Below are 15,720 nucleotides of genomic sequence, written 5' to 3' on the forward strand. Positions count from 1 at the left end.
TGGTCAGGGACACGCCGAGGAATGATGGCTGTGACGTCGGCCAACGGATCGACCGGGACAGCTCACCCCCGCGCCATGAATTCCGCAGCAATTCAAAATTGGCCGGTTGAATAACTTATGATACACTGCAGTCATTTACACTCACAACCGTTTTGTAGCCGAGTACGCGTCCTCCTCCTCTGCAAGTTGTTAGCCCGAGTTCTTGGTCTGTTCCAACGTACAGCGACTGCTTAAACTCGTCCAAAACCACCGTAACGTCCTTCAGAAGCCGTGCACGATTTCTACTGGAAGTTGCGCTATAGGGAGCCTGGCATTACGAAGAATATTGGACTTTTCACGACGAGGGTGGTAATTCTCGGTGAGGTAGGCCTGAACATAACTTTCCCATGCAAATAATTCAAAAGGTGGTGAATTCGACATGTTGAGGGGGTAGGGAAAATGTGAATGCAAGTCTGTCTATGAATTCAAAAGTCATTTTCTTATCGCTGCATGAAATTGTCTTCGTAGTCTGTATGTGAGATTTTCTCCAGGGTCTTGAATTAAATTCCCTCCTGTAGAAAAATTGAGACACTGTCAAGGCTCACCAGTGAAAGATTGTGAACTTTATACGACTGTGTGCATAACGGAGATGTAGCTCTGCGCTCTGTGTAGAGAGATCCCGAAGTCCTCCTTCTGTACACAAGCAGGCAAGTTTAGAACAACAAAAACATAGTTTTTTACCATGCCGGGAGGGTTCATTAGAAAAGAACCTTTGGACTCCAAGAAATTACGGGAAACCCCTGAGGTGGTGGACTTGTTTTCCCGTGCACACTGGATGTCATTCTGTGACAAGCTTCAAGGTCATGATGACGAATTACAGAAGAATTCCTAAGGTCCTTGAAGCCGAAGTCGAAGACATTGGCCATTGTCAACTTCAGAGGATTGACCCTCAGACTCACCCCATAGCTCATTAGTAGAGTAACTGATCTACCGATGGGGGTACCCTGGGATAACGAGGGGAGAAAATTGGGTTAGAAAGCTAAAAAAGAGTTCTTCTTGCGAGAGGAACAATTTTCAGAGGAAAAGAATGGAGTTCGAAGAACTAGCCTACAACCGTTCTGGAGTGAATTCAACCTCCAAATTATGAAGTATATTACGTGTGAGGGGCGATTTAGCATCGTGTATGGCTATCATTTCCGGTTGCTCACAGAACTCAGGCACCAAATGGACCTACTCTCAGAACAAAAATTGAGAATTCCTTACTTCCTCCTATAATCCATGATTGAGTGTGCCACCGAACTGAGAGAGGGGACACCAAACCAGCTAGCCCATCATGGGCTTATCAAGCTCCTCGTGGAAGATGCACTCCACACTTACACTGTCCCTCTCTCCTGGGAAATTTTTCGGAATATGTCTAAGGATGATGACATCCAAATTTTGGCCAAGGAGCTCACTTCCTCCAGCAGCGAGGAGAAGGAGCACACTCAGGCAGAGAAGAAAGCTAAAGGACAAGAAAGCCCGGGCAAAAAACCAAAGAAAGAACAGAAAGGAACACAAGAAAAAGGCCAAGCTGCCAAAACAAGGGGTGGTAAAATTACACCAACACCCAGGGAGAAAAGACTACAGAGCATGGTAGAAAGGACTGAGAAAGTCCAAGCCAGTGAGGGCACCCCTAAGGCAGCCTCAGCCAAGCTAAAGGAAAAAGCACCCTCAGCCAAGCAGGCTAAAATGGTGCCATCTGCTTCTACAGGAAACCAGAAGGCTATTTCTATAGGAAGTTTAAAAACGGCTTCTATAGGAAGCCAGAAACCAGCCACTACAGGACTTTCTACAGGAAGTCCAGAAAAAGGATAGGAGAATGAGAAATTGGCCTAAACTAGCTAGGGAGGCAGCAGCTGTACTGGCCACCCTAGGTACCTCTCCCAAGCCAAAGGAAAAGTGAAAGAGGGAGACTCCTCTGTATTTTAAAGCAAGAAGGAGTGTGATAATTAAGACTGGCATACCCCAGCCTCCATCAAAAGAGCCGATCACAATTGTGGATACCCCTAACACACCAAGGGATAGGTCCCCCTCCAAGGCATCCATTACTTATGAGCGGGGGAGACCGAAAACATCCTCATGGAGGGAAAGGATGGAGAAAGTGAACTCGGAAGCCTCTCTATAGGATGCCGAGGCTGTTCTACAGGAAACTTTCGCTAGGCTGAAAGAAACTAAGCAGATGGAGGAAAGAGTAGCCAAGTCACCACAGGAGGAGGAGGAGACTGATGTCATCATGGAACCAAGCCCCCAGCCCAACCTGGGTTCTTACTATAACTTTTTGGAGGCCGACAAAAGTATTCCTCAAAAATTCACAGTGCCACTATTTCTAGCACTAGAGGAAGAAAGAGTACGAACACACACTTGGATGAGGATCGCTAAATCCAAGGGGGTAGCAGATATAGGGCCGCTAGAGGAAAGGCTCAAGGAAACACAAAGGGAGTTGGCAAGAGTACGGCATGTGGAAAGCTCCCAACAGGCCAAGTTAAGAGAAGAGAATGAGCTGCTTAAACAGCAGCTACAGCTACAAGGACAGAGGAAAGAAGAGGACACAGCAGCCAAGGACACCACAGAAGAGCCTCAGGGAAAAGAAGGAATGCAAGCTGAACTTGGGGCACTAAACCGACAACTACAGGAAAGGGAATTGCAAGCAGGCCTAGAGATACAATCTCTAAAACATCAGATGCAAGAAAAGGAGGCACAACTGGCCTACATGGCCAGTTGGGCAATGGAAGCTCTGCAATGTAGGCAGTCGGCCAAATCCTATGGCCTATACCTCAGGGATCAGTGGCTGCAATTCCAAATCAACACATTGGAACAGAGGGGTATCTCCCAAATCCAAAACCCCCAGCAGTTCATAGATTTATTTAACAGCAGTTCATTGGAAGACAAGGCCAAGCTATCAGAGTTCTACCTTCATAATTTGGCCCTTCCAAATATAACCTCATGGGACCCCAACACAGTAGTAGGGGACATGCGGCTGATGGCAATGACCTCGTGGCTAAACCATGAAGAAAAGAGAGCGGCAGAGGTCAGAAATGTCATGAACCGAGAATTACAAGAACCACTGCTGATTAGAGCAGAGCCAGGGGACCCCATAGCATTGATATCCACCCACCAACACCTAGCAACCAACTCTCAGGCTCTGTTAGAGTACATGGATTGGCAGGCTCAGGCCATAGCACATTTTGAGGATATGGAGCGACTATTGGGGGACAATTGTGTTCATGCTTGCACCCGTAGGTGGAACACATTGTCCCACAGCCTCAAAATCAGGGAATATCACACCCCAACTAGAATGAGGGAGGCCTTGGCATGAGTGCCTCTCTACAAGAAGTCTATGCAGAACCTCCAGGCCAGCTGGATAGGCCTCAAGCTAAGTCCACCTTTGCTTTTGGGATTGTTAGAAGGAGGCACAGAAGAAGAAGAGCATAAGCAGTGGGAAGAGGTGGAAAGGAAGGCCGGATTCCATGACAGTGAGGAGGATACTACTTCAGAAGCCTGGGATGTGAGGGTGGCGATTAAAGCAATGAAAGATGAGGAGCTGGACTAGTTGCTCAGAGGATGAGCAATCCTTTTAGCAGGGGGGTGATGATGAGCCCTAAATTTGGTAACTTGTTGGGCTCATTTGGCCTAATTATCCTTGTTCAAACCTTCATTTTTCATAGCTTATGCATTATTTTTTAGTATGTTTATGTCATTTGTACGAATAAGGGTAGTCAGTCTTCCTAGGTGGCTAACACGTGCTCATTTCAGGCTTTTTGACACATGTTGGAGCAAAACCGAGCAATCATGGGTTAGAAGACAACCAAGCTTGAGGTGAGGATTTGTAGGGGGGTCATCTATGGCATTAAATAGCCCTTCCTCAGGATCTTCACCCCCAACTCCAAGCTCCAAAGGCCACCAAAACCGGATCTAGAAGGCAACCAAGCAGATTTTGGAAGGGGCTGTCTACTCACAGTTTGGACAGCCAAGTCCCATAGATTTAGGAGGCCAGCTAGGGCCCTCGTGGTGTATAAATGTTAAGGCCTCAGCCTTCATAAGGGACTTTTGAAACCATTGCATATTTTGCACTACAGTGCTGTTAGCTTTACTTTGTTCTCTTGTAGCCATTTTGGCATAACTCTTGACTTATGACTATTTTTTGATAATGAGAAGCAGTCCGATTTTATATCAACTCTGAGTTTTCTATAGGAGCCACAGCTCTCAGGGTTGGGCCCAACATGAGAGCCTACGGCTTCCTTTTTGTACTGTTACCTTTCCCTTATGCATTGTTGTTTTCCTTTTATGCATTTGAAACGTATTTCTGTTGGGCAGATTTAGTTGTGTTGGTTAAATAGGTCACTGTTTATGAATAGAATTGCTTCAGATGTTTAAAATAGATTGGTAGGATAATAACAGGAAAAAAGCTCCAAGAAAAGGGTCAACAACACTCTCAGTTTCACCTCATCCTTATTGGATCAGGGGCTGGAATTGAAGAAATAGTGCTGCCCGAACAAAAACACTAGTTTGCTTGACCATGCAATCCTTAGTGTACTGTTTTCATTTGCAAAAGTTAGTTATGGGTTCAGATCTCTGAAATGTTTCTTTGCATGATTGATGTACATGGTTTTCTTTCCAAATAAAGCTGTTGTTCATTCGTTTTATTGACAGTTAGATTAGATTAGCTAGGACTTTGATTATTTGTAAGACTTTGTTGATTTGGTTAAATGTTCACCGTGCAGGGAATCTCTACCACTCTCTCATCTGCCTAAGCTTCATCAGAGCCAGCTGTTCCATCTCCTAGCTAGGTTCCTCGTCTCACACTTATCCTTTTGCCCACGTAACCCTACCTTCTTGCTCCATTGTCTTAGCCTTCTTTAAGCCAAGTCAGCCTTCTACACCCTCTCACCACTACATCCACCAGTCCCTGGGTCACTCCAGGCCCCTATCCTACCTCCCTATCCATTCATGCATCTCCCCTCACTCACCCATCCTCTAAAATCCACTTTTTAAACATCCTGTAGAAATTTCTGAACATCCTGTAGAAATCTCTGAACATCCTGTAGAACCTCTGCAGACTTCCTGTAGAAGCTCACAAATGAGGTTTCTTGGTAGCCAAACTTTGTGAAACTCTTCGGAAGGGTGTTAGGGACTCCTTAGACCCTCTCTGAACCTTCCCAACCTTTTCCAAGCATTTCTCCTCCTTGATCCACCCATGCACAGTAAAAAGCCAGTTAAAAGCACATGCATGATAATTCTAATAACTTATTCAAAAATACAAAAAGATGTTTTTTTCAGGTAGAGGTAGTCTAGACACATGTATTTTACCTTCATAGAAGTAATTGCATCCCTTCCAGTAGTTGGCACTCTCTCCTTTGCATCAGTAGGACTAGCTGGTAGAATTAGGGTTTGCTAGGGTTTGCATTACTTTTTGGCTTTCAGTTTCTTTCCGCAAGTAGATTAGCTTCCCTTGAGTTAGCTTTCATCCATCAGTTAAAAAGCTTCTTCTAAGAGCTCATAGAAGTTGTCTTAAGGCCCTAGCGGACTTGTGCCAGCTGACCAAGTGACAGCTGCGGCAAGAGCTAGTACTTGTGCATACAGCACTGTCGCTTCCAAGTTTGTTACGAACTACCGGGTTGATAAAAGTAAAGAAGGGAGTCCTACGAGTTTCAGCATTATTGCTGCAATACTGGAGCCCACCAGCATTCACAGTCTATGTGTTGAGAACAACGTTAAAAAGAGAGTTTGTGATCACAAACTATAAATGTGTTAAAAAAATTGTCAATATGTTCCCACATCTTAGGTTCGGTAGTGGGAAAAAAAACATTCATAATAATGTGGTTATTTTCTAATAGGTACTTGGGAATAATGTTTTTTTTTTCTTTTCGTTTTTTGGATTTTGCATGTAATTCACTTACCATGAATGCATTTATCTTTGACACACATATCATAGATTTGTGCAAGTTTATATGTTTTATATGAACATAAAGAGAGATAGAGGTGAAAGAACAAATGCATACAACAACTAATGCGAGGAATGAGAAGTTTTTGAAGAATATGTTATTAAATGGGCATATGTACCAAGAGTGGTTTTAGACATGTATATTGATAACCTAGAGAACAAGACAAAAACATGAAATTTGTGATTACAAACTGCAAAAGTGTTGAATTGTTGTTAATTTGGTTCCACATTTTATTTTTGGCACTAGAAAAATATACAATTATTGAAGGACTTATATGTTGTCTAATCGAGTCTTGTGAATAAAACTTTTTTTTTGGATTTTTTGTGTCATTCAATTATTATGCATCGATCACACAAACTACATTTATTCCAAAGGTAACTATCATTTTTAATTTGTATTAAGTACCCTTTATATAAAGATAGATGTAGGAACAAATGTGCAAAACTTCTCATGTAGGAAACATGAATCATATGATGAAACTGTTATTGAATGGAAATCTATATAAATAATGGTTTTGAACATGATTGTTGGTGCTGCTCAAATAATATAATTCAATGGAAGTATATACTTTTGCATAAAACTTTGTAATATTTGGCTCTCTTCAAATGAAGTGAAGATATATTTATTTTGCAAGCATACTTAGTGGCCATATCATCTAATTTATCAACCACTAACAAAATAGATAGATTGTGCATATTATTGCACAATCAATAACACATTGGTGAACCCCATTTTAATTAGATATTGAGTTGAAGGAAATCGAGGATCACTCATTGAATGTCATGTAATTAAACTCAAGATGCTTCTAGTAGAAAGTATAATAGGATATTGATTTATTATCCTCTTTCCCTGAGATTTATTACCCTAATACCATTCCATTCTCTTCTATATGAAATATGAAAGAATAAGCCTAACAATGACAGTGTTGTCTTTTTCCTTTTTGAAGAGATTCCAGGTTCTAAGAGAAAAGTGGGCTCTCGACTATTCAAACATAATATTGTTTCCTTGCTAGGAAACTCTACAAATTATCATAATTTATATATATGGATATTTTTCTGTTGGGTTTACTAGTAGAGTGATAATAAAACTAGCCTAGATCTATCTTCACTCAAGATCTACCAAGTACCGAGAGGAATCAAATCTCATTTCAATGTAAAAAAGGTTTTCATCTCAAGATATTTGATCCCTCTCAGCACTTGGTAGATTGGGAGTTAAAATGGATCTAGGCTAGTTTAATTATTAATTATAAATATAATTATTAATTTTATGTCTTAATTTATTTTTTATTTTTTATTTTTAATTTAATTTAATTTTAATTTTTTTTTATTTTGACCAAGTCAAAATGTTAAACAAGACATTACACTACATCTCTATTATACTCAACTAGAGAGAATCTCTCAACACAAAGAAGACATCACTTTCTAAATAAAGGGTTTGTCCTCTTAGTATTTTATCCTACTTAAATAACTAGCAATTTCCCCAAAAGGTGCAAAGAAACGTCGATGGGATTATTAAAATAGTAATTAAGATATTAAAGTTATATATTACTGGGAATAATTAAAAAAATATGCATTGAGACAATTATCAAGAAAAATAAAAACACACTAACCACATTAGGAAAAGTCCTTAGAAAAGGAAAAACACTTTAACCGTATTAGGAAAAACCCTTAACAAAATTTAACTCTGAGAAGATGTCCATGATAAAAAATGAGGAAATATTTCCTTTCTATAAAAGAGGAAATGATTTTCCTTTACAATATATGAGATCCATGGACCTAGACTAATTTATCGAACTAACTAATTAACTAAAATATAAAAATAAGAGGAAAAGTGGCCTTGCCTATGCACTCAACACACCTCCCATTTCACATTGTCTGTACCATTATTGTTGTTTTTGTTGCAATGAAAGCTTTGTGTTGAGATCGATATTGTTGTTTGGCCTGATAAAGTATTTGCAATCTTCCAAACCAACCCAGCTTTAAGTCAATGTCATAATCAAATCAATTTGTCGTATATCTCCTAAACAATTGCCCATGGAGTTGACAGCCTAGGTTTTGTTTCAGTTGTTGGTCATTACCATCGCAATATTCAAAAATCCTATTCCTGTAAATGGAAACTTTGCTTCACTTGGGAGTCCAAAACAAATATTTCATCTAGATATGACCATATTCAGTTATTTTGATTATTTATTTTAATGAATGAAGAGGTGTAATAATCCATCCATGCATAATAATTAACTTTAAGTAGTAATTTGTAATTTGTGAAAAGTACCTTTCTCTGCTTTTTGTCTAAGCACTGATGTTTTCTAATCTAAAATTCATATACTTAGTAATCTATGGAAAATACCTATGGAAATCACTTCACACAAAAATTGACTTGTATGGATGTTATATCAAAGTTATTTGAGGGATTTTTGTGAACAAAACATAAAATATATTCTTCTCAATGCATACCCAATCATGGCTCTAACATATTCATATTGGTTAGAGTGAAAATGGGAAATCATACTATTTTGGCAATGAAATTACCTTATTTATCCACAAATGTCAAGCTCGGCACAAATTTCTATATATATTGGATAGAAGTTGAGGGACCCAGTGGTGGTATTTTTTTTAAGGGAGGGTCATAGATCAACAAGTTAGCCAAAGAACACAAAGAAACTCCCTTCATGGATTCATAAACAACACTCCTATATTATGTTGGGTTTCATTCGAGGTTGTAGCATATCCTCTCTACCTTTTTCCTGATAAAAATTATTTGCATATAAGGTTCATTGATGCTTTGTATGATGTTATATCTAGATCAAGTGTGATAGGGTTCTTGAAACTAAGGATAGAGAGACTTCATATGTTTAGGAGGGGATTCTAATTGACATTATGGAGGGTATATTTATTACTATGCTTTTAGATAATCTATCAAATCTATGTTGTCTTTGGAAGTATATGTATTAATAATTGTTATTAAATTCATAAAAAAAATTTAAAAAGTGTTTGTAAATGTGGGCGTGAGAAGTAGTTCATACCAAAAGAAATTATTACAATGGACTTACATGATTTAACAATAGAGTTGTCATGAACCCAAATGTAATGTGAATGACAAAGGAAATAAATCTATGAAGGGTATAACCATAGCATTTTATGGCTTTCTTAGTAAAATCATTTTCATTTTCATGCTAATTTTCTTTACCAATCGCTGCCCAGTTGCTAACACGTAAAAGCCTTCAGACCTAACCACAAAAGGATAGTAGTGAATTGACAATGGCCTTTAGGGAAAATTTCATTGTGCTAGAATGCATTTAACATAGATAAGTTGAAAGGTGAACAACATGAGCAAGCATAGGCCTTTTTTATCCACATATACCTGTACATTACCATGAGAAAGAGGCACTAAACTAAGTACGGATTGTTCGTGAAAATTTTACAAAAAACACAAATTAACGAAGCAACTATAATGCCCTCCATGAAAGATTTAGATGCAAAATGATTTACACTTTAATAATCTCTACTGACCTAATTAGTATTGAATCAATAACATACCTAACCATTATTACACTATTTATATGAAGAATCTAATTGGAGAGAGTATGGCCTTTATGCCTCATTTTAATAGTTTCCTTGAAGGATGTAGTCCCTCATTAAGAACATCATAAAACCATACATTACTATGATTAGAAAAACACTTTTGGTTCATTGAACACTAGATATAGACTCAAATTTAGCTTAGTTTTTCCTTAAAGATTAAATTTAGATAATATTGAATTTCTGAGATAGTAAACGTTATGGCTAATGTAAGTATTCTCAATTTTTGACTTGTTTTCCTGCAAAAAATTCATGTTGCATCTCTGCATAACTTCCCAACATTTAACTTAATAGAAAAATTAAAACTTACATAGGGTTCCTGCTTATATTAACAGAACAATAACTTCATTCCTAATTTTTTCATGTGACATGCCCATGAAAACTTATTCATAGTTTAGAATATGTCACTGTTTAAGAAGCTATATTAGTAATAGATATGTTCCTCCTTTACCATTTTCAATAAAGTAAGAAAGCACATCAATTTTTAGATAGCAATGATATTTTTTCAAATCTCACCATCTAACGATAATATTATTGCAACTTAAAAGAATTATGAGCATACCTTTGCTTATTTCAACCTTTCCTATTACCTAGTCCCATGCTTTGTTGAAAACTTAAATTTCATATGGATCTTTGCTATAATTGATGAGAACTGGAAACAAATTTTCTTTAAATTAAAGCTTAAGAAATTGTTGAAGGTTAATATAAAAGGAAAGAAAGAGAGAGGAAATCGTGTACAATAGAAACCATATGGAGTTTATGTGGAAACACAAAAAAATTATGCAAGATATGCAAATGTTATCTCTCACTCGAAACTTATAAACATTCATTCATAGGTTTCCAAAACATTTATTTATAAGCAAGCTAGATATCCAATATAATGGATAAACTCTTTTGGCTTGACCCTAGATGAATATAGTTGTCCAATTTGTTTCTCACCACTGAAAGATCACACACCATCTTAGGCTCTGCAGCCATATAAAACCACCCCCTTCCCAATGTTCGAGACACAGTCGCTCTATATATCTGAGCTATATTACTTCTAGTATTGTGATTAACCTTTTCTCCATTGGCATGTGATTCCCAAGCCACAAGCTCGAGTTCATTTTCATCATCATCTACTCCATCTGTGTTTCTTCTTAGCTCAGACTCAGCTGAGATTGGACTAACAAGAATTCAAGGTATTTCTGATAAACCTTTTGTATCTCCATTTCCCTCCACAAGAGAATTATATGATTTCTAAGTGTTATCAACATTCCCAAATGAAAACTCCAAATTATTGTTGTGCATGATAAAACTCCCATGTGATGAAACTTCATAACAAAACCCTTGATTGATGTCCCAGTGTCATGTTCATGGAAGTCCACATGTAATCATTTTTCAGAAGATAATTCTTGACATCTCTAACCTCATAATTTTTCCAAGAGGAAACTCAACCTTGAGTTTCATATCAATTAAAGGACATCTAGAAAGAAAAATATTTTTGCTAAAAGAGTTGACTAATGAGGATATTTACTATACAACTATATGATACATTGTTTTCAAAATCTTCTTCTTGGTTCCCACAAAAATTCCCCTTGTTGTCATTACTTTCATTGCTTATCTCTCCTTCTATCCCAGTTGTCTTCTCTTCTCTCTTGTTGTAGTGTTCTCTCTTGCTTTTTCCAAAAGCGAGACCTAGAATGTCCTCTTTTTCATTTCTTTTATTTTCCTTTTCCTTTCTTCTTCATTTTTTTTGCATGTGCATATTCTTTTACATTTTTTCTCCTTTCCTTGTGTCTTCCTCTTCCCCACCTTAAGAAGTGGATTTCATTTTTTTTTTCTTTTTTTCTTTTGCATACCTTTCACATGTCCTTGCTAGTGTGTAATAAATAATTTTCCATTGCCAATTTCCATATCCAATAAATAATTAACCACAAGCGGATCCCAATGTAATGTTTTTCCCTTAATTTAGCTTGGAATATGTATTACATGACCTTGGTATTAATTCTTTTGTCATAATGTCCATGTGTTGGCTTACTGCGCCTTGACCCAGGTTCGGAAGAGTTATTAGCCAAGCAAATCCCGCAACTACCAACCCTTTCGGCAAGAGTCCATGGAGCATGGACTGAGGTCTCGCCCAACGTAGCAAGGGAGGGTGCTGGAACCAGGTTTCCCCACCCTTGGGATGTCTTGATGTGGTTTGGAGGGGTAGCAAACTGTTCTACAGCCTCACGCCCCTCTGTACTACTAGCGGACTTTTGCTTAGATCCGCACAGGTGCACTTTCTTATTAATTAAATTGTTACAGATCTGATCTTCTTGTTGCAGTATTTAAGTAAACATTTAACATTAAAACCCAGTGCACGCAATCATAATTCTTTTAAGGACATAAACTCATATAACAAACTCATATAACAGATGCATGAACCAAAATATATTTCAAAAACAACTTATCTTGATTAATATCTTCATTTCAGTACAATCTTCTTTCTGCCCTGTGCACACAGCTGTAGGTGTCCACACACACAGCTGCGGACTCTATCAGGCCTGTGCGCACACAGCTGTGGAGCCTCTATCTACCGACTAACACCCTTGAGTCGAACTTATAGACGAAAAACACCGATTACTTTCACCAACCCAGAACACATTAGATCTAGTCCAAAAACTACTTTCTACCCTTAGAGCCTCACTCTATTTATACATTTCCATGGTCTGCAGACCATGGGCAGGCCGACTTACTTCCTATTATTCTATATTATTTTTGGGTGGACAACCCCTTGACTCGACCTATTACATTTCACGCTCTATGCATTTTAGAGATTTACAATATTATTACCCTACCTTCTAGGCTTTAAGCCCCAAAACCATTATGCAGGGCCTTTGCTACCTAACAAGACCCCAACACAATCATCGTGACTCATCTTGAGTCACTTGTTAGTGCGGCAATACACGCTGCCTAGGCTTCACGGTCCACCATCCCTATGAGTGACGCACTTTGTTTTGTTGTTCCCTCTTTGTCTCCTGCAACTCTTCTTCTAGCACTTGCTCCATTGCCTCCACTAATTCACACAACGAATGATGCACATTCTACTCTGCTCGGTTAACACAGAGCACCCCCTCATAGGATTTTAGCTCAAGTTGGGGTGCCGCATACAGGAATTCTTTGTGCCAACGCAGCAAGTTTCCAATTTCTGGTCTCCTATACACACTGTCTGTTGCAACTTGCATTGCAATTTTGTAAGACAATTATTGCTATCCGCGAGATCCCAATCTTCAAGGTGCACTAGAGACGAATCGTTAACTGCAATTCCATCATTTTTCTCTATATTTATAGTCTTTCTCTTATTATTTATGGTTCACCGACCAACCCATGGGTTAGACAGTGGCATCCAAACCAGTTTTGCTTCATGTCTAAGAATTTCGGGCACATCCCTTACCGTTGGTGCTGAACTCTACGCGGTGTCCGCGATCGTTGACACCATACTATCCAGAAAGTCCTGCATCTCCATTGGCCATATCACAACCCTTGGGCTTACTCCTTGAATGTAAATAATGAATAGTTCCATATTAGCGGAAGGCGCAATAACTTACTTTACTCAAAATCGGAGATCGTTCGGCGGGTGCCTCCTATGATTTATAAGCGTTTCGAAATTCAAATTCGTCGGTTCCCTTCTTTTGTGGTGCCATAATGTTAAGCTTGTGGTAGATCGTTCCATATATGGCTCGTACTGTGTCTCGTAATTACCCGCCATCCACTCCCTTTTGCCATAACTCAGACATCTTGTCATGAATAGTGTCAGCAATAGTCACTTCTATGCTTGTCCATGCAGCAACACAGCCCCCTATGCGCAACCACAACCCTGGTGACATACCAATTCTACGCGCCCCATGATTGTCACGCAACTTCCCTACAGACTACTTTAACTTCCCGCGCTCTCCTTCAACTGCCTAGAGTGGTGAGACTGTCCTTCGGTCGGTTAGTCATGTGGTCGGCCCACCCATGGAGAGCTTCAGGTGACTGCCATTTACTCTACCAAGGAAAGGTTATCCATTCAACTTGGCAAGCTAGACCGCGCCCCCATCTGTGACTTCTTGGACTACATAGGGTCACAACCAATGCATTTGGAGTTTTCCAAGGAATTTCCCAAACTTGCTGTCGTAGAGTAATACTAGATCATTTTCTTTGGATGTGCGCATCTTGATATGGAAATAATGTTGAGATTTTTCCCACTGATTTTGTACCTACTGATGGAATCCTGCCAGAAACCGTTCCTCATCAAGTTCTTCCAGTTGCGCGATCCTCTCTTCCAAAGCTGTGTGATCTGCCATGCCTGTCGTCACTGCTATTTGCAAACTAGATACAATTTATTCCATTGGCATGATGGCTTCCTTGCCATACACTAACTGGAAAGGTGTCTAGCTGTCAATGTCTTGCACATTGTTCGATATGCCCATAGCACAGCAGGTATGCAGAAATCCCAATCGTTCCACTGCGTATTACATACCTTTGCCAACGTAGTCTCCAAGATTTTGTTGAAAGCTTCAATGGTCCCATTTGCCTACGGATGGTATGGTGTGCTTTGTTGATGATATATTTGGAACTCCTTAGTGAGCACACTAATAGTCTCATTCAGGAAGTGCGTTCCACGGTCATTCATTAGAATTTTGGACATCCAAACTGTGTTAACACATTCTCGAACAACAATTTCGTAGCTGTAGCGGCTGTGTAGTCCTTAATTGGTTGTGCTTCCACCCATCGGGTCAAGTACTCTGTAGCAGTGATGATATAGCGTGCCCCCGTCTTTCTGGAGGTGTGATAGGCCCCACAAAATCGATTGCCCATTTCTGGAATGGTTGCAACACCATCTGTGGCTTGAGCAGCATTTCATCCCTCCGCGATGGTTTCCTAGTCTGTTGACATACGTCGCAGGCCCGACAGTATGCTTTTGAGTCTTCATGTAGAGTTGGCCACCACAGTCCTACGCGAAGAATCTTCTATGATGTGGTTTGTCCTACATAATGTCTTCCTGCATGTTCCCCATGTGCTTCAGCAAGGATCTGCCCTCGTTCAAATTCAAGTACATATCTGCATAATATTTCATCGTTGCCCATTTTGTAGAGATGCCCTGCAATGATAGTCAAGTCTACTGCTCATATCACCAATTCTTTCTTCTGCTGAATGGAATACCCCTGCGGCATAGTTCCTATGGTTAAGAAGTGGATTATATCCTCAAAATGTCCATCTATGACGCATACTGCATAGAGTTGTGCATCAGGAAGTCCCTCCTCTAGGTTTGTGGGTTCTTCGCCATTCTCAAGTCGGGACAGGTGATCTGGCCTGCTTTTAGATGCCCTGGCTTTACGATGACTTCAAAATCATATTCCTAAAACAATAACAACCATCTACAAATGCGCCCCCAAAACACAGGCTTATTCACCAGGTATTTTAGCGCAGAGTGATAAATATACATCTTAAAGTGTCCTTCGAGTACATAGTGGCAGTATTTCTGGAGCGCATATACCATCACCAACGCCTCACGCTCAGTAGTGGAGTAGTTCTTTTCAGCTTTGGATAATCGTCGACTTGCGAACGTGATCAGGTGATCAATTCCTTCCGCTCCTTCCTGTGTGAGTACTGTGCCCAATGCGATACATGATGTGTCAACATGCACATGAAATTCGATGTCCCATTTTGGAAAGATCAAAATAGGGGCTAATGCCATCTTTTCCTTGAGAGTTTCTAGACTTTTGTTACATTCCTCATTCCAACAATAAGTAGCATCCTTTTTCAACAATTGTTTCATCGATACCATGATCTGTACGTAGCCCTTGATGAACTTTCAATTGTAACCAGTGTGTCCCAGCGTGGCACATAGCTGTTTGACACTTCGCGGCGCTTGTAGATTAAGTATGACAACAATCTTTGTGGGTCTACCATCAGGCCTTGCTTGCAGACCACATGGCCGAGAAAGTTCCCAAAGGGGATGAGGAAAGTACACTTCTTTAGATTTAGCGCAATCTAGTGCTGTTAGCAAGTATCCAGCATTAACCATAAGCTAGCGGTATGTTCCTTAACTAGCCCAAATATAGTCTAATCTTCAAGATATACCTCTAAGAACTTATGTATAAATTCCTTGAATGCAACTACCATAATGCGCGCGAATATCGTCGGCATGTTCTTTAGTCCAAAGGGCATCACTG

The 15,720-nt window shown here is 39.5% G+C and overlaps 1 pseudogene; it reads right to left on the minus strand.

Moving 5' to 3' along the window:
- The window catches only part of LOC149251615 (protein RETARDED ROOT GROWTH-LIKE pseudogene), a 44,490-nt pseudogene extending 31,101 nt beyond the window's left edge, over positions 1–13,389 (minus strand).
- Positions 13,390–15,720: the final 2,331 nt, after the last annotated feature.

The sequence above is a fragment of the Pinus tabuliformis genome, chromosome 7 (assembly GCF_031772625.1).
Source record: "Pinus tabuliformis cultivar Carrire ecotype Pingquan chromosome 7, CPIR1, whole genome shotgun sequence".
NCBI lineage: Eukaryota > Viridiplantae > Streptophyta > Pinopsida > Pinales > Pinaceae > Pinus > Pinus tabuliformis.